General features: G+C 29.3%; 1 protein-coding gene and 2 long non-coding RNA genes across 3 annotated transcripts in view; 1 reads left to right on the top strand and 2 right to left on the bottom strand.

Annotated features, from left to right (window-relative positions):
• LOC145332161 (glutamate receptor ionotropic, kainate 2-like) overlaps nucleotides 1–14,834 on the top strand; it is an 82,352-nt gene that overhangs the window by 9,545 nt on the left and 57,973 nt on the right. The gene's annotated exons all lie outside the window — the stretch shown is intronic.
• Nucleotides 4,498–6,812, bottom strand: LOC145332215 (uncharacterized). The gene is made up of 3 exons (XR_013884084.1): nucleotides 6,734–6,812; nucleotides 5,599–5,717; nucleotides 4,498–5,088 (listed from the first exon to the last, which is right to left on the bottom strand). It is a non-coding gene; the product is annotated as an uncharacterized LOC145332215 (long non-coding RNA).
• Nucleotides 9,672–10,942, bottom strand: LOC145332163 (uncharacterized). The gene is made up of 3 exons (XR_013884069.1): nucleotides 10,594–10,942; nucleotides 10,092–10,185; nucleotides 9,672–9,749 (listed from the first exon to the last, which is right to left on the bottom strand). It is a non-coding gene; the product is annotated as an uncharacterized LOC145332163 (long non-coding RNA).

The raw sequence follows: 14,834 nt of genomic DNA, 5'->3' as shown, positions 1-14,834 counted from the left end.
TAAAACCAACAACCATAAAAGGTTAGACGTCTGAAATGTGACAATCATAGCAACAGATAGCCAAGATGGCCATTAATTATGGTTAGAACCAGACGTCTAGGGGGCGCAACAAGCGTCCCCAAAAAGTATAAAAGGAAAGGATTTCTGGAAATTACTCACTCTTCTCATAGCCACCAAACTTAAAGCATCTCACTTGTAGAACATAGTCCATAGAAAATTAATTCCAGATCTATAGAAATCCAGTAAGTTTTACTTCAAAAACTTTGGTTAAATTACCTTAATCATATCCAAAGATACACCAAACAGTGGTTGAATTTGACTACCTGAAATAATTGACATTTGATAACAATTTTATTAAGCCAAAGGTTTAAGTAATATTAATTAAAGCCTCAGTAATTCTAACACAATTGGTTGATTTTAATTTTAAAATCCTAAGCTAAAGTTTTAAGTAACATTTATTTAAAGCCTCAGTAAACCTTTAACACCATTGGTTGATTTTAAAATTTAAATCCTAAGCTAAGTTTAAAGTAACATTTATTTGAAGCCTCAGTAAACATTTAACACCATTGGTTGATTATTTAATTTAAATCCTAAGCTAAAGTTTAAAGTAACATTTATTTAAAGCCTCAGTAAACATTTAACACCATTGGTTGATTATTTAATTTTAAATCTTAAACTAAACATTAAGTAAAAGATTTGTTTTAAAGCCTCAGTAAAAATCCGACGCTATTGATTGATTATCATTTTAAAATAAAGAAATAACTTTGAATAGTAATTAATACTTAAGTAATTAATAATCCATTGAGATAGGTATACCTATCACGTCTGTAATTAAGTATACATTAATTGATAATTCTTTGTGTTAAATAAGTTTTGTGTACAATTTTGTTTGGTCTTATTCTAAATTATTGCAACCATTTTGAATATAAATTGTTCTGTCTTGTCCTTTAATTCATAAGTATAACTCCACCTTTTATATATCCAATATCATTAAATCTTGAATTGTTTTGACTTGTAAGTTAATTCATAAGTATTATTCCACCATTTATATAAATCTAATATTATTAAATCTTGAGATCTTGTAATTTAATTAAAATCTGATTAATATCTTGTGATTGTTTTGTGTTTAAATTAAGTCTTGTAAAATAAAATTATAAAATAATAAGGAATTAGTTATTAATTGGTAAACTCGTTTGAAAACTACTCTATAATTTACCTAGCTCGAATATAACACTGTCGAGGGAATTAGTGGCAAGCCGTTAAGTAAGGGAGGACCTTATCGGTTAGAATTGGGTTTCCTTGAGAGTCGGGACTAGGATTAACTACTTACTGAACCAACATTTAAAGGATTGCTTTGCAGGTAGGAAGGCTGATACGTACGTCTTCTAATTTCAAAGGATAGATAGGTTAAAATCTGTTCTTTTGATAACGCAAGGTATAGAATAGCGGTAAACGCTATTAACACTCCTACAGGTGGCGCGACGTCCTTTTGAATCTTAGATAGATAAGAATTATTAAGAAAATTTTTAATTAAGTTCTCTTACCTTATTTTTCTATACGGACCCATTGCATTTTACCAAGAACATTTACTTCCTTGATATATACTTAATATTTTTGACAATCTATATCTTGTACAAGACAAAACAACTTCTCTATACTATCATCTTACTATTTTTAATTGCGTCAATTGACACTAAAATAACAGCCAATAATTTAGTTTATAAACTTGAATTAGACAATTTAAAATCTGATAAAGCACTTGAAAATTTTGCTATTTTTTTAGATATAACTCAAAGGATACCTCTTATTTTTATTCTAATTGACATTATAACTTTAATTTGCTACTAATAAACTCTTTTCCAACTTTTTTTCATAGTTCTCGAATTCTTTTCCTATCGGATTGTGTATTCTACACCATTAATAAGTATTTCTAATTTGCTGTGAAAAACTTTCTGTGATAATAACTCTTAGTAATATTAAGGAGACCTGTGATTTCTGACGGATCCGGTATATAACACCACAACATCAACAGAGAAGAGTCCCGTCAAAACAGCGATCTTTGGTCTTCTACCTGAAAAACATTCAAAATTTTAGGTAAGTGTATTGCCTTATCTTTTATTATTTTCGTATCCTTATTAGGTTTAGTAGCTTTATCTATTTTTAATATACAATTGTTAAAAAGTTTTGCTGAATTTATAAATCAATTTTTCTCAACTTTCGAAAATATTATAAAACTAATTAAGTCAAAATATGACAAGCATCTTTAAAAGAAGCGAAAAATCCCCCTCAAGACCTACGTCACAGGCGGGGTCAATCATAATGGAATCTCAAAATACAGATAATAATTTAATAAATGATGATCATCATAATAATCTAATTACTGAAAATGTGGCAAAAACATTACAAGACCCTATCGGTCGATTACTTTTAAACCTAGCTAGCACTTCAATTGCTTTGAGTAAAAAATCTGACATTCCTGCTCCAAATCTTGATATAGAAGACATAAGTAATGATTATCAAGAACATTTACAACAAAATAAAAAACGCATTGAAAAAGAAATCAGAGAAGAAAAATTAAAATTAGATCACTTAATAAAAAATTATACAGCGGATAAAAAATTTACAACCATGGAAACTATAGTGGCCCCTTCAAAATATTCTCCTACAGATATCTTAACTCATGATGAGTATAAAAGAAACTTAGCTCATAATCTATTTCCAAAAAAACAATTCAACACTAAAAGTCCTTCCTCTCCTTCCATTGCTGAACATTTAACAAATCTTAACGAGTTTCAGGAGGACATGTGTTTATCAGAGGCTGAATTTAAAAGATTCTTACAAAAAAGTTTTACAAATGAACCTTATCAGTTTATATCTGATCAAATAAGCTCAAAATTGCCTATTAGCGATATCTATTCAAACCTATTAAAAAAATATGATACTCGCATAAATCCATTCCAAGCTAGAGATAAATTATTACAATATAATCCTCCCCCTAATTCAACTTTATCAAGTATTGAATCAGACATTCTTGAATTAGGGAACCGTGCGGCACTTATTCATGATGAAACCTCCAGAAATTCATGCTTTAATGCTGAAGTCATAAGTGCTTTAAAGAAAGCATTGCCCCGCCAATGCTCAGAGTACGTACTTAAAGCTGAAAAAGAGTGCAATGCTTACTACGGCCGTAACGCATCTTTTGCTGAATTTAGTACTTCATTAAAAGTTTATTCTGACCTCATAGATCTAGAATTAGAAAAACTTTATGCTAGCAAACCAATGAAGTCTATACACTACAGCAAATACAATACACCTAGACACTCTGTAAATGCTTTAAATTTTGATGAAAATCGTAGATCTACGTATAATAACAATAATCATGCAAAATCTAGCTATAATAATTATAAAAATAATAGGCACTTCATCAATAATCTCGATATAGAAGATAATTATATATTTTATAATAATGGATCCAATTTCTCTAATTATAACAGGAGCTATATAAATTCATTAGATATTGGCGGGACGCCCCAATACTCTAGAAATTATTCAAATAACTCCAATAATAATAATAAAAATCATTATAATAATCAATCTTCTTATATAAATAAAAAGCCACAATATAATCCTGGTCAGAGTTACCAAAGAAATAATAATATCAACAGAAATAACATTAATAATTACAGGAATAATAATAATTATAAAAATAATAATAATATTAACAATGCTAGCTATAGTAAACAGCCTCATAACCAATATAAAAATGGCCAATATAATCCGCAAAATTTTTCTAAACGTCTTAGAGACCAATTCTTCGATAATTTTGGTTCTCACAAATATCACCACAATAAACCTGTAGAAGAATATAAAAATAAAATTAATTGCCCTCTATGCGGTGAATCTGGGCATGAATCAACTAGATGCAGACAAATGCGTTTAGATAATGGTAAATTAAAAGTTCAGCCACCAACAAATGTACCTTGCACCATCTGCCTTAAAGCAACAAAAAATGAAATGAAACTTCTCCACCCTGAACACTTATGTTTTCGCAGACCCGCTTTTATTCAAGCCAAAAGGGAAGGAAAACACAGGGATTATGATATGAGAGTAGTGAATCAAGAATATAGAAATCGAATTAAATCACAATAGCAACTAAATGTGATTTCTTTAAACACCCTAAAATCTGACAAGCATCAACTTATTTTTATGGATCTAAAACCTACATATGGACGGAAACTATATATACCAATGTTAATACATCTAACTAATAATGACTATAGATCATGTACCTCTATGCTGGATACAGGTGCTGATTTATCTATTTGTTCTTTTTCTTATTTAAAAGATTTGTTTCCATACTTTGATAATGATGAATGGGATGACATGATTCAACCTACAAATATTAGTTTAAAGTCTTACACGGGTCACAAAATACCTTTATTAGGAACGATCGATTTTAAAATTAAATTTGATTATAAAGATAAACCACAAATTATTAAACTGTACATTGTTAAATTCCAAGATAGATTTCAATGCAAACACCCAGTTATTTTATCATTAACAGATTTTCTTAATTTAAACTTAATTATTAAAAGTCTTAAAGCCGATAATTATATGCAACCAATAGTATACAAATCAAATGATTTAGAACAAGAAGTTCCTAGCTACTTTGATACTGATGAAAATTTAAATTTAGCTCATGCTTTTCTTAATGATTTTAAACCTAAAGAAATAACAGAAATCTATTTTCAATTATCCCCAGCTTCAAAATTTTTAGAAAACGATCACGTGATTATAAGTCAGGACCACATTCCTTACTCTCAGCATTATAATATTAAAATTTTTCCTTCAACTAGTTTTGTTCAAAGATACAGAAATAAAATGTCTGTAATAGCAAAAGTTCAAAATGTAGGACCTACGACTTATAATGGCGCAATCCAGGGATATGTAGATTTTATTGAACAAAGCCAGGAACTTACTGTTATAAATCATATCTCCATAAATTCTTACATTGAGAATAAAATTAACTTACTGCATGAAGTCTCTTTCCTTGACAGTTCAATCACTCCAATAGGTGAAATCACTCTTCTAAAAAACATAGATGATAAAACTAAGACCGCAAACATAGATCAAAATATTTTTAATTTAGATTTTAACTTTGCAGAAGATTTTATAGGTAACCCAGATGCAATTAATAATGACGTTAAAGATCCAAAATATAGCTTGTCAGAAGAAAGGGATAGGGTAGAGGAATCACCTATTACATTAACTAAAGAACAGGAAGATTCTTTCCTTGATGATAATGAAACAATACAATTAGGCTTTAAGCCAAACACTAAAGATATTGTACCTGAAGACTTACAACCCTCAGGTTTTTCAATTCCTTCAAATTATTACGAAAATGCATCAGACATTATCTTAGAAAACAATTATGATGCTGAACACTGGCCATATATAAAAGACATTTTTATTGATAAATATCCACAAATAATCTCACTACACTCTCTGGATGCAGGTAAAATCAGCGACACTCTTGGTTTTTATAAAATTACACTTAAACCACATGTCTCTCTTCCAAAAACCAGAAAATGTTATTACCTGGCTCCAATGGAACTGGCACAGTTAAGAGAAATTCTTCGAATTCTTGAAAAACTTGGCATTGTCAGCAAAGCCAGCACATCAGGTTCGGAACTCAGTCAGTTTGCCAGTCCTTGTTTCTTAATTGCAAAATCAAATAAAGCTCAAACAGCAAGATTAGTTGTCAATTACAAACTACTTAACGAGCTTATAACCATAGAGCCTCCACTCATACCTACGGTTAGCTCAATCCTTAATAAATTAAGAGATGCTTCCTTTTACAGTGTCATAGACCTAAAAAATGCATTTAATTCCATAAGCATACATCCAGACTGCCGCAAGTACACCCAATTCGCAACACAAATTGGAGCCTATCAAATGAATTCACTATGCACAGGATTGGCCAGCTCTCCATCTATATTGGCTCGTTTCACAGATATGATCATTAATCATGTTCCTAGTAGAGATAAAAATAATACAATAATCTTTGATGACAATGGTTATCCTCTTATGTTGCCAGATTACCTGGATTTCTGTGACACCTACTACGACGACATTGTTGTCTTCACACCTGCAAAAGATACTTATGAGGAAAGTGTTAAATTTCATTTCCAATGCATAGAAAAATTAGTTTCTCGCTTAGCTTTTCACAAATGTAAAATCTCCATAGAAAAAGCATCCTTTTGTAAAAGCAAAATCAACATTTTGGGATGGTATGTGTGCAACAACTTTATACAAGCCGACCCCAGAAGGGTCGAAAAAGTGTTGCAAGCACCCATGCCAAAATCTAAAGAATGTCTGCAATCATACTTAGGTATGTTAAATTCTTTCAGAACAGTTTGTGGATTTGACGTATTTAAAGACATAAAACACATAACAGCACTCACAAGCGATAAAACAAAATTCATTATGAAAGATTCACATAAAAAAGTAATTTTGGATTTAAATAAAACTTTATCATCAGCTCCATTGTACTCAAAAATTGTACAACCTGGAGTTCCCAAAATTCTTATGACAGATGCCGCCAGCGCATCAGGTTCTCAGTATAGCTGCGTCCTAGCACAAATTATTCCAGCAAAATTCCCAAAATTAAAAGTCCCAGAATACATCAACATGGACGATAAAACACACAGAATAATTTATGATTTAAAATTACCTTATAAACCTATCTTTTATCCAAGAGCAGACCAATCTCACAAAGCATTCATGGCAGACTTAAAAACATCTCAACCACCTAAACATGAATATCTATTAGATAAAACCTTAGGATATGGTGAAGATGTAAAAAACTCTTTTAGTCATAGTCTCAAGTTATTACTAAAAGTCTCAAATTGCCCTACAGAATTCAATACAATTTGTAAGAAAATGGTGACCTATATTAGGGACCACATCCTCCACCCGCAGATATTAGAAAACACATACATGTCAAACCGTCATATGATGAAAGATTTCATTAAAAATATGGAAAACGGAGAAATTTCCATAGACAAAGATTTAAATGTTTTTGATGCTCTAGCACGTGTACTATACAAATCAGTAATAATAATAAACTCAACAGATAAATTCAATAACCAAAAACAAATTATCTTTAATGCACCTAAACTTAAAAGTGCAGCACCCCTCATTTTTCTACTTTATGAATCAAAAGACACTCTAATTGTAAGACCAGCAATAAATATTTCTTACCCAGAATATCAACTCAGCAAACACAGAGGAACTTTTGAAATTATCTGCTATCACACAAAGTCTATACCTGAAACAGTAGAAAGTAATGCTATATATACTCTAGAACTTAATGCACTTCTAGATGCCTTACATGCTATGGAGCACCTTCGAGGCTTTGACCCAACTCTAGCATTATGTGACAATAAAACAGTCCTCTGGATGTATAATGAAGGAGTCACAAAATCATGTAGAAAAATGAAACGATGGGGATTAATTATTAAACATGACCATAAAACTGTCACACTTGCATTTTTAAGTTCAAAAAATAACCCAGCAGATTATCTAAGCAGAAAATTTCAAGTCCCAAAACATGAAAGAGTAAAAATACAATTACCTCTGTATGTGAAGGACAGCTTAGATGACAATATGCCTGCTGAGGAGATGTCCATTGGCGACTGGGCAAAATGGGTAGTACAACATCCACAGTTTGTTGAGTACAAAGATCCAAAACCTGAAAAATCATTATCAGTCAACAACATTACAGCATACTCCATTCCTGAAGTACATATTAACCTCTTATCTCAAATCTCTAGAGAAAAATTTGAAAAAGATTTTAAAGAGACAAAACTCAGCAAAAAAGTCTTAGGCTCTAGTCTTTCATATAATAAAATAATTGAAAATTTAACTTCAATCTTTCAACCATTGAAAGATTTAGAAAAAATTCTAACCACTCAAAGAATTATTGATGAACAAAAATTAGAATACAAAGACATTTACATCCAAGCATTAACGGAAGACACTTATGTACATAACAATAATAAATACAAAATTAAAAATGCACTTTTATATTACATTGACAAAGATGACATTCCAAAACTCTATATTCCTTCTAAGCTATTATATGCATATATAGCTTCTGCTCACCTGGCTACGAACCATTCTGGCAAAGATAAAATGATTCTTAATCTCCAAAATTATTTTCATCCTCGCCTAAAAGAATATGTTGATAAGTTTACAAAAACTTGTTATGCATGTCAGCTTGTAAATCAGTACTCCAAAAATGAAAAATTAGGATTCTATCCAATCAGTGACCAGGCAGGTGAAATTTTACACATGGACCTAATAGAAAGTCTTCCTAGTAGTAGTGGTTTTGTGCATATACTGATTGTAAAATGTCCAGCTACAAATTTCATTAATTGCTTCCCCGTAGTCAATAAGACAAGCGAGGAATTCTTACATATTTTTCAAAATTACATATTTCAATTTTGGCACCCAAAAAGCATACTTGCTGACAACGCCCCATTCTTTGTATCAAAAAAGACAATCTCAACTTTAGCTTTCTTAAAATGTAGAATGTTTTATTCCTCAGCCTTCTCAGGATTTTCCCATGGAGGGATAGAAAGATACGTCGGGCTCTTTAAAACATATTTCAAAAAAGTCTTGGCAATTAGTCCGTCATTCAATTGGAGTTTCCTCTGCTGCTCTGTCAGTCTATTGCATAATACCTCAAAAATTCACAAAACAGGTTACTCTCCAGCTGAACTCATCTTCGGACCAGGTGTACATTTGTCAGAAAATCCGCTTCTATCAGACAACCTACCTAAAATACATCCAAATGCTCATATCCACATTGACCAAATAAAAGAAAAACATAACTTTCTACAAAAAATATGGAAAGAAGCACAATTAAAAATTGAAAAAGTTAATGTAGATAGAACAACATACAAAAATAAAAATAGAATTACCAGAGATTATAAAATTGGAGACATTGTATTTGTAAAAGATCAATCCAAAATCTTAGGTAATACACGCCCGTTAAAAACAACTTATTATCAAACACCCTTTGTTATTGTACAACTCCCTGAAAAAGCTGTAGTAGTAAAAGCTATATCTAATTTAAATAATAAACAATTAAGAAGAAACAGAAATGAGATAAAGAAATACATTCCTTCAGACCCCCTCTTTGACCCCCTCCCCCTTTCTGTTAAAAATATTTGCCTAAAACAGTATGAGGATATAAATAAAGAAGAATTAGATAATCTTTTATCATCAGATAATATAGTTCTTGAAGAAATATTTAACACACCTGAGGAAATTATTGACGACGAAATTGCAATTGTTAAGGAACTTGAGAACGGAGTTGTTCCCATAGAGCCCGTTGACCAACCTGAAGACCACAACGACGAAGACAAACAGATTGTAACAAGATCAGCCCTTAAAAAAGCACAAAATCAGAATAAAAAGGTAAATTTTAATTCAAAAGTTGATATTAAGATTTTTGATTCATAATGCTATTAAAATATCTATTAATATTAATCCTTCCATCTTCAATATTTTCTTTGCAATTTTTCTTAATCGACACTATTACTACTAATATGTATGATTATAAATTTGAAACGATTATAAAACTTGAATGTAAATTACCTGATATTAACAAAATTAATACAACAGTATTCAATATTTATGATCAAGCAAATACAAAATTCCCATTGCCTGCAAGTAACGACCTACAATATAACACGCTAATAACAAATGAGTATTATGTACATTTATCATTAGTAAATACTCAGATACAAAAAATTATGGAAATAAACAAAAAATTTACTGAATTACAGCAATATTACACACAAGAGGTTCCATCGCCTTATCACCAATCTGGTAAATTTGAAGTATCTGAGAAATTTTTAAATGATACCCTTAATGCATTAGACTATTTAAATGCGGTCACAAAAATAACATTTGATAAATATGCTACTTGGGACGCTTTTAAAGCCAACAGTCAATCCTTTACATCAATTATTATCCAATTTCGATTTATACAAGAAACACTAAGTTATTTATTTACTAACCTGGACTCACATTATGAAGCCATAAAACAAGCCAAACAAAACATAATCACAGATCGCTTGGCCTCTGCCATCTCGACTTTTGAATACAACACACCTAAAACAGACATTAAAATAATTGATTCATTTATTAAGGATGGTATACCTACGTATTATATTAAAAAGATTGAATATCACAACCAAAAAACAGGAAACAAACTACTTCCTGTATATTATAATAATTTTGGTTTAGAAGAAGGTTATCTTTTTGATCCTTCATTACATAAATATATTAAGCCATCAGATAAATCTTTATCTTATAAACAAAGGATAAATCTTAATAAATGTCTAACAGCCTTAAACTCAGAAAATTTTAATGATACATTAAAATTTTGTGAATTTCAATATAACCCATCAAATACCTTTACACCAACAAATGAAGGAGTTTTGCTTCATAAAGCCAGCCAATTAACTATTAATGCTATAAATAATCAATTAAATGTTGATTTAGCTCAATCAGACTTACCTGCGCATATAACTTTTGATGGTGATTTATCATTCATAGACATGGAGATTGGTTTAGTATCCTTCAAGCGTAACTCAGCAAGAGATGTCGAGGAATCTACATTTTCTCACAATAGAATAGATTACATGACAGATTATTTAAGAAAAAAAGAAGATAAAGTTAAAAATAATCTGACATTTCCTGAATATGTTGAAGATAATTACGTAGGCATATTAATTGATATTTCAGCTGTAGGATTAGTAGTTATTCTCGTAGCCATAGTGCAAAAACTTTTCCTCAAATCTACACGTCATTGTAAAAGAGTTCCAATGGAAAATAACATTATTAAAATGGTAAGAAAAAATCATGCATAATTCTTTTTTTTGTTTCAGATGTATAACATATCCAGCACCATCAGAAACAATATATTGAACGTGGACGAAATAATAGACAGATCCTTATTAAAATTTAAACACCTTACGCCAGCTGAAAAAGATCTTTTTAGAGATAGAATCTTAAAACCTAATCTAGAGATCATTATAAAACATAAAGACCTCATTTTTATTTCTAATTTATGTAATGCCGCTATTATCTATAAACAGCTAAATCCTACAATAAATTTTGCACCTAGAGTACTTAGTTTCATCCTCCGAAATCATCTGCCTTATTTCTATTATGTATTTTACATATTCTTTGATGCTATGTCTATTTCAGAACGTAAAAAATTCGGATTTGACATCAATCTTTATAGCGACACATTTTTTAGAAATACGACAAATGATACTATTTAAATTACAATTTTGTTTGTGTATTTATTAATATAATTATTGTACATTATTTCTGTTATATTTCCTTTTATTAACCTTTATCGATTCCAACCAATTCAAACTAATCATATGAGTAAATCTAAGCTATATACTACACACTTTAATAATTCAATGCATCTAAGCATATTTCTATTGAATTACATTCCTTAATATCCGCCATATTAATTGATTAACTAACTTAAGTGCCAAGCATCAAGTTTATAATTAACCCCTCCTAATAATAAGTATAATTAGTCTAATCTCGAAATCGATCCACCCTAATTATTGTATAATATAGTTTTAACAATTACTGTGTACATACCCACCATACTGGAATCGACCCATTCTAATTTAACCTAAGCTGTATAGAACACGCTTAATCTTTTTCTAATATACATAAACATGTTATCGCGTCTAGCAAATAATTTTCTCCTTTACATACCTAATAATATTTTTTTTATATATATATACGTGAAATTAAACCTTTAATCACCTTATTATCTATCTGTTTAATTGTAACACTGCCTTTTTATTTTCATATAAATAAAAATCTCTGACCTAATCTTAATCTTTTTTTACTAAGCAATATAAAACACGCTTTGCATTAAACCTTCAAACGCTCATTTATTCATTTTATCAAAGTAACGAACAGTTCGAATTAACTTCTCACCTGTATATTAATCTCATTGTTAAGTATTATGAAGCATTTTTAACTTATAATTCTACAAAATAAAAGTTAAACCTTCTATTCTTACCTAATAATTTCTTTAATCGCATTATTACCTATTTTTATTGAATCCTAAGCATTATAGAACACGCAATTCTCACCGCTCTCCTTTAATGAAATCCAAGCTCTATTATTCATACATTTAAACCATTTATAATTCCATGTTAAAATCGATCCAATATTTACATATAAGATAAAGTCCATACTATTAAGATTTTTTTTTCTAAGCTTTATAGAACATTCTTGCAAACAAATATTCAATAACGGTTAACTTATTTCCATCCTGTAATCCAAATTTCTAGTTCTTCTTGATTACTAACATAAATCTTCAGATATTTGGCCAACGGTTTCTCTACATCTATTTTCGGCAGATGAAAACTTCTTGTCAATTTTCTTACCAAATATTTACCGCATAAATCTTACAACCTACCATTTAAATTAATGTTTATAACCATAAAGATAACGAAATCTCAATATTTATCTAAATATCTTAATACCACCCCATAAATTTTATAACCCCCTCCCCTCCGCACAAGCTTATTGTATCCTCGTGCCATAAATCTTTTTTGGTCCACTAAACACACAAGTTAAATTGCCCCTACTTATTTCTAACCAAAATTTTACAATGTATTTTTCACCCATTGTATTCATACCAACCTGCTCCTACTCAATAAACTTTAATCTTACTTTCAACCACTTAATAGTACAAATTTTAGAATTATATTCGAAATAAATACAACTTTTTTTAATCTTAATCAAAATAACTAGGTATTACGTTTTAAATTGGTTTATCATAACACCTTTTCTTTTCATAAAATCAGTTTTTTTTAACGAGATCTTAAAAGCAGATTTACATTAAAATTTATGTGTCGGAAATATACAACTAGGTATTATCGAATAAAGAAAAAAGACGCAATCGATTAATCGTCTTTATCTTTTAAAACGACCATTTAAAGATTAATATTTTAATTAAGATTTGAAAACATTCAACCTTTATGATCTTTTAAAATAAATCCTGACCTCAAATTTCCGTAAATTTAAAACAATTTTTTATTCCAAAGAAGTGAAAAATTTTTTAAAACATTTTTCTTTCACTAAAACTAGTTCCAATCTTTCTGAAACATTTATAAAGAATCAAACAATATTCATAAGAAAACATTTACCTCAAAATCATTTTATTACACTCTCTTGTTTAATTCTTTATCAAATTTTAATTAATTAATTTACAGTTATAATAAGAAAAGAAAACGTGAGATTTATAAACCACTTTTATTTTAATTTTCGCTTTAAAACAACGTTACATAAATTTCTGTCACATAATTACTAAAAACAGGTACAAGTTCTTTTGAAATATAAGCGTAATTTAGTCAAATACTCTAATCTTTTATATACAAATTTCTTAGGTACAATTTTTTTTATCACAAGAATGCTAATAATATTATAAAACGATCTTTTCTAAACTTTAAAATCTTTAAAAATTGCAAATTTTAGTTTAATTTATACAAACTTTACATATTTACAAATAAATTTTGAAAATTTACATCCTTGTTAAAATAATGAAGATAAATACAAAACTTCCACTAGCTTCTCTCAAAATATTTTAACACCATAACCCATAAATCTTATAGTACAATAGAATGATTCCCCTTAATACAACAGATTTTAAACGCTACTTGATTTACATAGCACTTAACTAACACCCATAATTCTTCTTGTTCCCTTTAATTAACCATCTATTCAAATAAATTATTTCCGATACGTTAAGAAGCTAATAAAAATCTATTTTTACCTCCATTTATACAAATAGGTGTTAAATTAATGTATCTCGAAACAAATTCCTTTCCTTGGTTTTACCAATATCAATTTAATGATGAATTAAAATCTATCATATTTTACTTCTGTTATTATACAGTGGTGTGTCTTTCGTTAACATTCCTGAAGAATATTCTAAAATTTTTAACGATTTTATTTAAACCCTCCATCCAACCCACGCCATTAAAATGACGCACTCCATTTTTAACTTTTACTTAAATTTTACGCAAATACTTACCAAATATTTTTAAGTTTCATAATTTAGAAGATAAAGACTTTCTTAAAATACTACGGTATAAATTCTCCAGGACGTCCAAACCTTAAGACACACACCTGATAATAAAGAATTTTCGAATATCAAATTTTGAATTTTAAAAACAAAAATAGTCCTTTAATTTAACTTTAAGCCAAAATTTTAACACCAAATCTTAAATATTTTATCTTAAATAACTTTAAGAATTTAGTCAAAGACTAAAATTCTTTTATTTTTTGAGAAAAAGCCATTCCAAACCTGACAATAGTGCATAAATAAATTAACCCCCTAAATTTATTTAAAATTACTTTCAAAGCACTAAACTCTAAATCCTTACATATTTTCCCTAATTTTACAACCTTTAAATTTCCCTTCAAATCCCTTGATAAATTTTTCTTTACACTCATTTTCATTCCAATAATAAATCTAACGATACCCATCAATATTAAGATATAATGTTCAATAGCCTAAACCCCCCCCCTCCAAACCAAATGTTATTCAGTTGTCAGGAATGTAATGGTCTTTTCCTCTAAAAATATACATCATAATAATACATAGGTTAATAACATTCTAGTAAAGATTTTCTCATTTTTTATTTTTCATCCTAACCTAAATCCTTGCGCCCGAGAAGAAATATTAACTCCTTAAATTTTAAAATATCCCA

Source organism: Acartia tonsa, chromosome 11 (genome assembly GCF_053477335.1).
Source record: "Acartia tonsa isolate MP-2025a chromosome 11, ASM5347733v1, whole genome shotgun sequence".
Taxonomy (NCBI): Eukaryota; Metazoa; Arthropoda; class Copepoda; order Calanoida; family Acartiidae; genus Acartia; species Acartia tonsa.
This window is presented reverse-complemented; position numbering and strand designations above follow the sequence as displayed.